The sequence below is a fragment of the Pelodiscus sinensis genome, chromosome 12, assembly GCF_049634645.1.
Source record: "Pelodiscus sinensis isolate JC-2024 chromosome 12, ASM4963464v1, whole genome shotgun sequence".
NCBI lineage: Eukaryota > Metazoa > Chordata > Testudines > Trionychidae > Pelodiscus > Pelodiscus sinensis.
The window spans coordinates 5,321,855-5,334,679 of record NC_134722.1 but is presented as its reverse complement, the minus strand read 5'-3'; the positions used below and the strand labels follow the sequence as shown (position 1 = coordinate 5,334,679).

Here is a 12,825-nt window from a genome sequence, read left to right as displayed (position 1 = left end):
ATGAACCTCCCCCGCGACCCCAGGTTTACAAGAGGTCAGACCAGCATCCTTTACATCAGGTCCCATCTCCATGTATCCAATCTGTACATTACCCTGCACTTCCAAATGGCAAAAGAGGAGCATGAAATAGCCCCCAAGACCTTAATTATGGGTGCCAGTCTGCATGTGGTCCTGCCTTGAGGGTTTTCAAATATCTAAAAGGGTGTCACAAGGAGGAAGGAGAAAATTTGTTCCTCTTGGTTTCTGAGGACAGGACAAGGAGTAATGGGCTTAAAGTGCAGCAGGGGAGGTTTAGATTAGACATTAGGAAAAAATTCCTAACTGTCAGGGTTGTCAAATATTGGAATAAATTGCCAAGGGAGGTGGTGGAATCTCCCTTTCTGGAGATATTTAAGAACAGGTTAGATAGACATCTGTCAGGGATTGTGTAGGTGGAGCTTGGTCCTGCCTTGAGGGCGGTGGGCTGGACTCGATGACCTCTCGAGGTCCCTTCCAGTCCTGTGATTCTATGATTCTATGTCTGGGATGAGCTCAGATATGAATGCCCCTGAGTGTGGGAGGTGGGGTTGGAAAGCCGGCTCTAAATCTCAACTGTCCTAAATCAAAATGAGTTTGGTTTTAGTCCAGGAGTAAGATGATCATAATGGTCCCTTCTGACCTAGAAGTCTATGAGTCTATGAGGTTCTGGATCCAGAGGAGTGAGGTTCTGGAACATCCTTCCAACAGAAGTGGGGGCAAACAGCCAAACTAGTTTTAAGATGGAGCTTAATGTTTCTGTGAGTGGGATTATAGGAGGGGGTGTCTGAGATCGCAGGGCCAGGATTGGCGGACCTAGGAGGTCCGTTCCAGTCCTACGTGCTGGGGTTACAGGCCAGGCACATACCCACTCATGCCTGGTGTATTTCCCTTTGCTAGTCAGAACCATTTCAAACATAAGCAAGAAAACTCAGTACAAGGACCATGTTGGTTTTGCAGATAAATGTGGATCTGACTGAAATAGCCCTCCGGGTTATCACTTCCTCTCCGAATTGCAATTTGGATATCAGAGAGTTGAGCTTTTTAACAGGTCTTCCCACTCCCAGCGGGCTTTTTTCAACCCTGAGATAGTCAGTATCTTCATCTCCTATTGCCACGAGACATTTCCTTTTTCTCATTGCCTCTTGGAAAAAGACTTTTGAGGCAATCCATTTTTTATTAGTTTCTCAGCAGGGTTGGATTCGTGCTGGGGTGTGTGTGTCTGCTGTTGGTGTCTGGGTGGGTTGTGCGTGTGCATGTGCATTTCCACTTAGAACGCATTCAGAAACAACTCCCCCAAACCAAGATGGGGCATGAAACCTGGACGTGCCTGCTGAACAGTTCAGGCAGATAAAAGCCAGGAGTGTGATTCTCTGTCTGGCTACCTCTCCTGTCTGCAGCCCTGTAACCTCAGGGTATGAACTTCTCAGCATGCACAAGCGGAGCAAGGTCAGGCATTGGATGAGAGTCCTCCGGAGAAAGCCAGGTGCTGCAGGAGATGTGCTAGAGCCCCATAAAACTGGGGAGGAAGTACAATAGAAGGTCCCTTAAAAAGCCCACTGGCCTTTTTGTGAAAGCAGGCAATGCCCTGGCCGCCTCCTAACTTACATTACAGTCTGCCTCCCTCAGAGTCCCCCTGCACTTCCAGAGGGACCTGGCATTCTACGCCGCCTGTGGTCTCCAGATGTTTGTGTAATCTGTTCCTTAACAGCACCACGAAACAGCTGCCACGTTCTACCTCAGAGGTGGCTGCATTCCAGTGACGTAGTGACCCCTCAATTTGGGATCCTATAGGGTGAAAGATGCTACAGAAACGTGATATTATATTTTGTTTTGTATAAAAAGTATCTTTCAAAGACTTCCCTCCCTTTCTACAGCTGGCCTAGCATAAGACCAGCCACACTGGGTCGGACCAAAGGTCCGTCTAGCCCAGTGTCCTGTCTTCCGACAGTGGCCAATGCCAGATGCCCCAAAGGGAGTGAACAGAACAGGGAAATATCAAGTGTTCCATCTCCTTGCAGCCATTCCCAACTTCTAGAGAACAGAGGCTAGGGACACCACCCCTACCCATCCTGGCTCATAGCCATTGATGGACCTGACCTCCATGAATGTATCTAGTTATTTTTGAACTCTGTTAAAGTCCTGGCCTTCACAACATCCTCTGGCAAGGAGTTCCACAGGTTAACCGTGTCTGATTTTTCTCTTTCTATATTTTCTCTCTATTGCCTCTTAAGAGTCCAAAACCACTATCAATAAAACCAACATCGGAGCCATACCATGCTTTTTTTCAGGCACCTCTAGCAATGTGGGGTCACAGCATAGGGGTGTAATGTGGGGGCAGGCTGTAGCAGTTGGTTGAGGGGGAATTGCAGCAAAGGTGCCCAGCTGGTGAGTGGCTGGAAGACTGGCAGGCTGCTGTTGTCTCATGGGGGTGCTGTATAGGTTGTGGAGGAGAGCTAGCATGCAAGAAGATCAGGCCCTTGAAGTGAAGAGTTCTGCCTAGGCACAGAGGAGAATGTGGGCCCTGCCCCGGAGAGCTCACAGGCCACTCTGAGTGCAACAGGTGTGTGACACACACAGGAGAAGGGGGAGGGGAGAGAAATCAAGGTGCTGGAAATGACATCACTTAGTCCCCTGCGTAGCTGCCGCCCTCACAGGGGATGTGGGTCTGGGAAGGGGTTTGGACGGAGCCATTGGGGGAGGGTATCCAACGTTTTAGGGCATGGTAAGAAGGTGCCAAGATGCTTGTGGGTGAAGCAGAGCAGGGCCGGGAGAGGCCGGGCAGGGGCAACTCGATGAGTCACAAGAGCAGACAAATTGGGGGGGGGGGGGGAAGCACAGAGTGAGGGCAACAAACCTGAGCAAGACACGGGGGGAGGAAGGGGGAGCCACTGGGGAGAGTCAATGCAGAGGGGGGACACAGTGAATGACACACAGGGGGATGATCAGCAGCCTCCTCCGGGTCATTCAAAACCCAGAGCCGAGAACGGGGCAGTTGCCACGAGAGGGGAGCGTGTGAGCACGGGTGAGGGGCTTGATTGAGGCCAAAAGGAGGAAACTGTTGGGTCTGGGGGAAGCTCTTGAATTTTTTGTGGAAAAGAAATCTCTGCTGTCTACACTGGCCCTTTTGCGCAAAAGTCTTTCGGAAAAATACTTTTGCCCAAATGGGAGCAGCATAGTATTCCCGCAAAAGCCCTGACAATCTTACATGAGCTCGTCAGTGCTTTTGCAGAAATTCAAGCGGCCAGTGTAGACAGCTGGCAAGTTTTTCCGCAAAAGCAGATGATTTTGCGGAAAAACTTGCCAGTCTAGACACAGCCAAAGTGTCCCTGGTACGTTTCAGAGCTTTGCTCCATGGCTTTGGGTATCAACAACAGCCATTTCAGCTCGGCTAGCATGTTGAAATCCAGACATGAATGCGGTGTGTTCTCTTTTGCAATTTCGCTGTGGTTCTTCCAGGAATACCACATGCTACCATGCTAATTTTAGCTTGTCATAATCGTTGAAGATTCTTGGAGGCTGCGAGCAGGCAAGATTGCCCTGTGCTGCTGTCAAGTTCCTTTTAAAGGCAACGCCTGTATTTCAGAGAACTGAATGCTTTTTCCCCGGGTGGTGGGTTAATATTGACTCAAAGTGCATCTGTCTGGCATGCTGTATATTGCGTAAGGGCTAAATATCATGTGGAGAAATGAGACCTGTCTTAAACCATTCATCAAGGGACTGAGAAAGAACAGTGGCTTAAATGAGCTAAAAAAGGAGCAGCAGAATTATACTCAATACAGTAAAAGGTATTTTAAGGAGCTCTTATAAGACGGGTTGCTTCATAAGCATGTCTGGCGTCATTTTTTCATGGGTGTGCCATCCTTTAAGGCCATTACCAGGGGGTGAAAGGAACTTACATTTCTTACAGGTACTGTCCAGTCGCAACTTGGGTCCCTGCCAGCTCTTGCCGGAGCTGCGCGCCACAGCGCACCCGCTTCCTTTCTCCTCTGGCCATCACCTAACCTGGCAAAGCCTTTCTCGCACGAATAAGGCCAATGGAGTCAATAGCACTATCCCCAGAGTAAAAATGTCCAGGACTGGGCTCCAGATTTGGAGATGCCAGAGTACATTTGGGTTCTCTCACATTCAGGCTATGTCTACGCTGGCGGGTTATTGCACAAGAATAGCCATTCTTCTGGAAAGTGTCCACACTGCCCACTGGCTCTTGCACAAGAAGATTTACAGTACGGCATGGTAAGAGAGGGCGTCTTGCGCAAGAGCTATGCTCTTTTTTAACAGGTGGAAGCCCTCTTGCTCAGGAGCTCTCGCGCAAGAGGGCAGTGTGGACATTTGGCAGGGGTTTCTTGCTCTTGCGCAAGAAAGCCCTATGGCTAAAATGGCCACGAGCGCTTTCTTGTGCAAGAGAGTGTCCATACTGCCATGGGTGCTCTTGTGCAAAAGCACATCTCGCACATGGCAGTTTTGTTGTGCAAGACTTCTTGCACAAGAACCCTTGCACAAGATGTTCTTGTGCAAGAAGCCACCAGTGTAGACATAGCCTCATAGCGGAGTCTGAAGCAGAGAGTGAAAGTTCAGGGTGAAGCCAACGCAAGGGAGTGGATATGCGGATGTAAGTAGCCCTTGTGATTGGCAGTGCTTTATTCTAGCCAGAGATCTGCGGTAGTAACAGGGTTCTGCTCCATAGGAAGGAGTCAGCAGGATGAGATTGCTGAGTCAATATTTGGCACAAAGATCTCTCTGGCTGCTGTCGTATCACATACAACATCCAGTAAGTCATATACGGGCATGTAACGAGGTCCCCACCTGCATCTCGCAAATGCCCCTTCCCTGGCTGATAGTGCTAGTGATCACAGCCCTTTTGAGCCAGTCTTCAGGGACTCAGCCTTCCGGCTGTGCTGCTTTCAGTGTGCCCCCATCCAGGGTATACGGTCTTGGTTCTTTCCATGGCCCTGGAAAGGCAGTTCTAACATAGCTCTAAGGCATTTTCCCAGAGATCCTGCCTTCTTCGACAGCCCAATCCACGCTCATCTCAGTTCCTGCAGCAGGAGTCCTTTCAGCTGTCCTCCCTGGCCCCAGTCTGCCACCAGACCAGCTAAGCCATCTCAGTGCCTTCTCCTGGGGGCCAGGTTCCAGGCTCAGTTCCCCAAGCTCAGCCTGCTCATGCTGACCTGCATACAGCCCTACTGCTCATTCAGCCAGGCACCTAGTCCTTCCACTTTAAGCTCCAGACAGGAACTGCACTCACTCCTCTGCTGCTTGACTTTTATATGGCTCTTCTGGCCCCTAATTGGTTGCTTCAGCAGCCCATCCAATTGGTTGCTTCTCTGTAGCCATTCTGGGCTGCTTGGAGGACTTTTCCACTACTCTGTCTCAGGGCAGGGTGATGCAAGGCCACGAGGCTTCCAGCAGAGGGCCTCTGGTAACAGGTAAAAGTCACCATTTACCCCAATACAGCAGGCATGGATTTCTGAATGGGCCTCAGACTACACAAAGAAATTTCAAGTCCACCTCACCCTCCCACAAAAGGTGCAGATAACCAGGCGGCTTGGAGTGCAATATGGAGAACATGGTTTACGCCCAAGATTACTTCTCTCTGCCACGCCAATCACCTGGCCTTGAAAGGTGTTTAGCACTCAGCAGCTCTCACTGAGAAAAATGGGGGAATTCGCATTTCCAACACTCCCCACCCATCGAACATCGAGGCATTCCCTGTTCCCTCACTCCCCTTTGAGAACACTGGGGAATCCCATCCCCCAGGTTATGTCTGCACTATCACTCCCCTTCCTTCCCCCCCCCTTCAGAGGATATGCAAATCGTGCACTCATTTGCATATCTTCTGCTGATCCTTTTTTCGGAAGAGGTTTTGCCGTTAAAAAGCCCCGTGTAGACGGGACCATTTGTCGGAAAAAAACCCTTTTTCGCAAGATCCTGTAGACCTCATTTCTTGAGGAATAAGGGATTTTGCGAAAAAGGGTTTTTTCTGACAAATGGCCCCATCTACACGGGGCTTTTTATCGGCAAAACCTCTTCCGCAGAAAGGATCGGTGGCCGATATGCAAATGAGCGTGTGATTTACATATCTTCTGCCAAAAAATCCCGCCCGTGTAGACATCGCCTCACTGAGCTGCTGGATTCTGGGCTCTTTTGGAACTCTTGCCTCTTGTGTTAAGTTTTCTCTAGAAAAGGATGTTCAAGAACTACCTTAATGGGGGAGGGGACTTTAGGGTGTAGTCAGGGCGAGAAAAGGGCTTAGGGGCAAAGCTCATTCCACACACCCAGACTGGCCTGTGTCCTTGATGTGAAGGAAACCCACGTTTCAATGCTGTAGATGCACCCCTGTTAAATGCAACTTGGTGCGATGCCCAGGCTGACTCTCCTTGGCAGCTGCACCCTTTGGAGGCTGACAAAGGGAGATGCAACTAAATTAAAAAATGGCGAATGCAAAACCAATACAAGGAAATACTTTGTCACTGAACAGCAAATTGTTGAGGCCAAGAACTTAGCGAGATTCAAAAAGGGACTGGACATTAATACAGATAAGAGGAATATCCAGAGTCAGAATACTTAATAAACAAAAATTCTGGGAGGAATAGTAAATCTCCTTCTTCAGGGCTTAAACCAATGTCTAACTGAGAGAGACCAGGATGAGACCTATCTGCTACTGCAGGGTTTTGATACCTTCTGAAGCATCTGGTGTTGGCCCACCTCTGAAACCGGATCCTGAAGTAGATGGACCTTAGGTCTCATCCAGTCTGACAGTGCCGATGTTCCTAACAGCAATCTGAAGAGATCCTTATATGAGACCTCCTCACTCTCACTGCATAAGGGGCCAACCCTCCGTTCCCCACTCAGTTTTAACTCAAGCAAATTCTCATGAGACCGAGAGTAAGAAGGCAGGATAATATCTTGGACTAGGACTCATGAGACCTGGAGCCAGTTCTTGGTTCTGGCATGGCTTTCTTGTGTGGCCATTTAAATCGGTTGGTGCCTCAGTTTTCCCATCTGTCAAATGGGAGTTGGCTGCTTTCAACGAAAATTCTTTAAACCAAACTATTTCAGGGAATGGGAATTGTAATTCAGCCTTCTTGTCCCCATTCCCTTCTGAGGGCTGGAATCCCCAGCTGGGTTATATCTCCCATAATGCACCATGGTCCCCCCCCTTCACCAAAGGAAACTATTGAATCCCTGTTCCTGGTCCATTATGGAAGATGTAGTCTAGCGGGAGATCCTAGCCCGCAGAACAATGACAAATAGAGCAAATGGCAAACCATGAGGCACTTCTGCTCTCATTTTCAGCTGAAATAGTTGTTTTCAGCCAGTATTTTTCAACAGAAAACAATTTTCTGTGGCAAATAGACTCTTCACGAAAGGAAGCATTGAATTGAAAACCCAGGTTATCAGTGAAAATTGATTTCAACAGACATTTTTTTTAGCAGCCCAACTAATGATCCTTCCTTTGTCTTGTCTGTTGGGATCACAAGCTCTATGAGGTAGGGATGGTCTCTGATTGTGTGTTGGTACCGCACCAAGCACTAGTCACAGTTGAGACCTCTAGGGGACGTTTACTCTAGGAAATATTTCGAAATAACTAACTTTGAAGTACTAACTCCCGAAAGAACTATTTTGAAATAAGCGTTATTCCCCAAGGAAAGCAGGTGTACAGATTTCAAAACAACCAGCCTGTTATTTTGAAAAAACAGGCTTGGTGGAATGGCCATATAACCCCACACCTACGGTACATCTACACTGCAACACTGTTTTGAAATAACTAGCGCTATTCCAAAATAACTTAGTCCTCGTCTACATAGCAGGCAATTATTTCTAAATAGTGTCAAAATACTGTCAAGCTGGAGGACTTCTTACTCCAACTCCTGTAACCCTCGGCTGTGTCTACACTGGCATGAATTTCTGGAACTGCTTAAAACGGAATACTATTCCGTTTTCAGTTTTTCCAGAAAAGGAGCGTCTACATTGGCAGGCTGCTTTTCCAGAAAAGCCCTTTTTCCGGAAAAGCGTCTGTGGCCAATGTAGACGCGCTTTTCCGGAAAAGAGCCCCGGTCGCCATTTTCGCAATCGGGGCTTTTTTCCGGAAAAGACTACTGGGCTGTCTACACTGGCCCTTTTCCGGAACAGTGTTCCGGAATAAGGACTTATGCCCGAGCGGGAGCAGAATAGTTTTTCTGGAATAGCGGCTGATTTTGTACAGTAGAGCATCGTTGCTTTTCCGGAAATTCAAGGGCCAGTGTAGACAGCTCGCAGCTTATTCCGGAAAAGCGGCTGATTTTCCGGAATAAGTGGCCCAGTGTAGACACAGCCCCTATGTACGAGGAGCGAGAGAAGTCAGAGGAAGAGGGCTCTATTTCGAAATGAGTGCTGTGTAGACGCTCCCTATTTCAAAATAAGCTATTTCGAAATAAGCTACGCAATTGACGTAGCTCAATTTGCATTGCTTATTTCGAGTTAAGCCCTAAGGTGTAGGCGCACCCCTAGGCTATGTTTACACTGGCGGGATCTTGCGCAAGAATGGCTGTTCTTCCACAGAGCATCCACACTGCCCACCCGCTCTTGCGCAAGAAGAGTTACAGTAAAGTGTGGTAAGAGAGGGCTTCTTGCGCAAGAGCTATGCTCTTTTCTAACAAGTGTGAGCTCTCTTGTGCAAGAGGGCAGTGTGGACATCCAGCAGGGGCTTCTTGTGCAAGAAAGCCCTATGGCTAAAATGGCCATCAGAGCTTTCTTGCACAAGAGAGCGTACACACTGCCATGGATGCTCTTGCACAAAAGCACATGGCAGTGTGGATGTGTTCTTGCACAAGGGTTCTTGTCTTGCACTAGATGTTCTTTCGCAAGAACCTGTCAGTGTAGACATAGCCCTAGTGTGGTTCATTGTCCTAAGTAGTGGCACTTAGACCACATACAGCGTGAGAGAAGAACAAAGGAGCTCTACAGCATAAACTGAGAAGCAGCTGGCTTTATAGTTCAAGCTGTAGAGGTTCCGATGCTAAGTTCCAGGGGTCTCAGGTTCAAATCTGCGTGGTGATTACAAACGCTCTGCTTGCTATTTTGAAATAGAATCATAGAGCTGGAAGAGACCTCAGAAGGTCATCCAGTCCAGCCCCCTGCCCAAGGCAGGACCAACCCCGCCGGGGCTTTGTCAAGCCGAGACTTAAAAACCTGTAGAGATGGAGATTCCACCCCCTCCCTAGGGAACCCATCCCAGTGCTTCACCACCCTCCTAGTTTTTCCTAATATCCAACCTAGACCTCTCCTACTGTAACTTGAGACAATTGCTCCTAAGGGGGGGGGGGGGAGTTATTTCAAAATAACTCCCTAGTGTAGATCAGGACTAGGAGCAATTGCAATATCTGTTTAAAAAAATCTAAGCAAAGAAATCAAGATTTAGATCTGGGTGTGCTGTGAATCCAGACCTGTGTTAAAATAGGAACTATGGACTCACAGACTGTTTGCTTTGAGTTGTGTATGGGACCACTTGATGCTTTGGCCAAGTCTCGGCTACAAAATCAGAGTGCCTTCCTTTGGTTAGGGTGAACTCCCACTTGCATGTCTCATTGTTTTTTAAACTTTTTATTAAGGCAAAATGACAATGAAATGTGAACGTCACTGCATCGGATTTAAAGGCTCAGGTTCTTATTCCCAGGAACCTGGCTACTAGGCTATGTCTACACTTGCGGCTTCTTGCGCAAGAACACCTGTTCTTGCGCAATAATCTGCAGTGCATCTACACTGCCCACCCACTCCTGCGCAAGAAGATGTACAGTATGGCGTGGTAAGAGACGGCAGCTTGCGCAAGAGCTACGCTCTTTTCTTACAAGTGTAAGTTCTCTTGTGCAAGAGCTCTTGCCAAGACAGCTTCCACTTGTAAGAAAAGAGCGTAGCTTTTGTGCAAGAAGCACAAGTGTGGACGCTCTCTTGTGCAAGAAAGCTATTTTAGCTATAGAGTTTTATTGCGCAAGAATCCCTGCCGCGCATCCACACTGCCATGGGCGCTCTTGCGCAAAAGCACATCTCACGCATGGCAGTGTGGACGTGTTCTTGCGTAGGACGCCTTGCACAAGTTCTTGTGCAAGGAGCCACCAGTGTAGACATAGCCCGGCCTAGAGTCTGCTGTGGAAGTGACCTCTGCTAGGAGACATCTTTCAGGGATCCTGCTTGGATCTGGGGATACCTTGTGGTCCCATGCTGCTTCAGAGACAGCAAACAGACCTCTGCTATTTCTTCACTGTAATTTCTTTCCCGACTTGCCTTCTTGAGCCAGAGTCTCTCTCGAGTGCTTGAGGAACAAGATAAAGCAAATTATCCAGCAGCATCAGGCAGAGATTAAAGTAGGCATTTCATAGCGTTTATTTTTAAACCCTGGCAAGAAAAAATGAGTTCTTCCTTTCTGAGACTCATTTCTCGTCTAGCCATAGCAATTTCAATTAGGTGCATTTGAGGGGCGTAAGGCAGTTCGTATATTTATCAAATCTTTCACGTAACTTAGCATGGCGTTAGCTGGGAACAAATATGCCTTTGGTGTATAAAACAAGACTTAAGAACCTTTGGCTTTCCCTGCCTCGTTGGACTCAGTGGTATTAAAGGGATTAATAAAAATGCTGCTTTCATAGCCTAGTAATTAGTCTGACTTGTGAAATTTATCTTGTTTTCCCACCATCCTTAATGAGAACATTCAGTCACCAGCATAGCCCAAGCATGGCAAAGTCACATTTTCATTCTTGCAGTCCAGCGTAGGGATGTTAAATTTAGTTTAATCAACTAATTGACTAGTTGATGGATTTTCCATCGACTAGCGATTAGTCGATAAGCAGTGGAGCTGCAGCTGGGTTAGCTCCTGGCTCGCTGTGGCTCTGACTTTTAAATGTATTAAGAGCCTGTTGGTTCTTAATACATTTAAAAGGCTAAAGCGCAGGAGGAAGGACCCAACGCGAGCTGGGAATCAGCTGTCCTGGCTTGCACTGGGTCCCTCTGGCTGTGCTTTAGCCTTTAAAATATATTAAGAACTGACAGACTCTTAATACATTTAAAAAGCAGAGCCGCAGGGTCTGGCACTGGGCATGAGCTGGGAATCAGCAGATTCCTGGCTCACGTCCGGTCCCTGCTACCACCCTGCCTTCCCTGCTCCCCGCAGAGCCCCCCAGCACCAGCTCCTGCTCCCCCCTTGCTGCCTCTGATAGAGGCAGCATGGGGAGGGAAGCAACTAGTTGAGGGACTAGTCGACTAGTCACTTACATCCCTAGTCCAGCGCGATTGTGTTGGGTTCTCTGAGAGCAATCAGAGTGCAAGTGTGTCTGTAAACAACAGAGGCAGCAAAATTACATTGGTAGGGCAAGCGACGGGGAGGCAGGCCGGCTGGGTTCTATTCTTGGTTCTGCCACTGACTCACAGCATGACCTTGGCCAAGTCACTTAATCTCTGTGCCTCAATTTCCCTTTTCTGCGGGGATAATAAAACCCGGGCACTTCAGCGGAGTTATGAGGCTTCACTAATTTATGAAGCGCTTTGAGCCCCTTAGATGTAAGTACAAAGTACGTTTAATATAACTGGCCAAAAAAGAGTTGACCTCTGACATCAAAGCCACCACAGCCTCCCATCAGCAAAACAGCAGGGCTTGACAATTTGGCGTGGAGGGAATTTCAATGCTGATTGGCCAATGAGGATGCGTGCAACCCCTGCAGGCTCAGACAGTGCCCTGTGCTGTGCAGAAAAGTTCTCTGCAGGGTGCACTGTCTGGGTGCCAGAGGGCTGCATTAGGACTCCCGTTAAACAGTGTAATTGAAACTAGATTCACCAAGAAGAGAGACTCTGTGGGATTCTCCTGGAATGTGGAGGCATTTTGCCCTCGTGAGGTTCCAGTCTCCTAAGCAGCCTGCATTGCTTTGAAAGCCCAGGATGCTAATCATGATACCACTTGGCCTATAAGAATGTAATATCCTCTGATCCTTTTGGGCCAATTCCTGGGACCCAGTTGCTCTCAATGCGAGTCTTGCTTCAGTCAGGAGCCCAACATTTGGCCCTAAGGAGCCTGCAACTTTAGTCCATCGTCAGAGTCAAGTTCAGCTCGGACTCCTGCCCTGCTGCTCGCACGGCGCAAGGTGGCAGGGGACGGCTGTCGAGTTCGGATCCGTCTGCCAACGTTCCCAAAGCTCCTGACTGCTTGGGTCTGGGGTTTCGATTCAAGCACCTCTCTCACCTGACCTGTCCCAGGCAAAGACTCAAGGTGTTGTCAGACGGGTAGCCCACTTGCCTGGGGGTTTCAGTCCCGCTGCTGGATGTGCAGCAGCCGGGAAGAGAAAGGAGAGTTTATGCACGTGCTGTGGATGAAATGCACAAACCATGGGGCTTGAGCACAGGGAGATCTTGGATCCAGCCTCAGCTTTGCAATGGGCTCCTTAAAGAGACTTGTGGTCTCTCTGGCCAGGTAGAACTCCCCTTCCCCACGCAGGGCTGTGAGGCTTAATTCATAATGGGCCAGGTGCCGCCAGGGCCTCAAAGGGAAGATGGGAACATCGGTGCTGTCAGAACGCCCGTCTGCCGCGAGCAGGCCAGGCAGAAGGTGTTTCGGCAGGCCTAGCCGATCAGCTGGTGTCCCAGCCAGCACCCCCGTACTTCACACCAGGCAAGCCCTTGCAGAACACACGGGGTGCCACTTTATCCCATTTGCACCATCCCTGCTCTACCAGGTTCCCACTTGTCATGCGGTGCAGCACCGCAGAGGCTGCGTGTAGTGTCCGGCATGGTGTGGAACCAGTAGCCTCTGTTCTCGGAGCAGGGGGAAGGTTGTTGTCATGGTCC

General features: G+C 48.8%; 1 protein-coding gene across 1 annotated transcript in view; it reads left to right on the top strand.

Moving 5' to 3' along the window:
• JPH3 (junctophilin 3) overlaps window positions 1–12,825 on the top strand; it is a 165,882-nt gene that overhangs the window by 130,870 nt on the left and 22,187 nt on the right. The window lies entirely within an intron of this gene.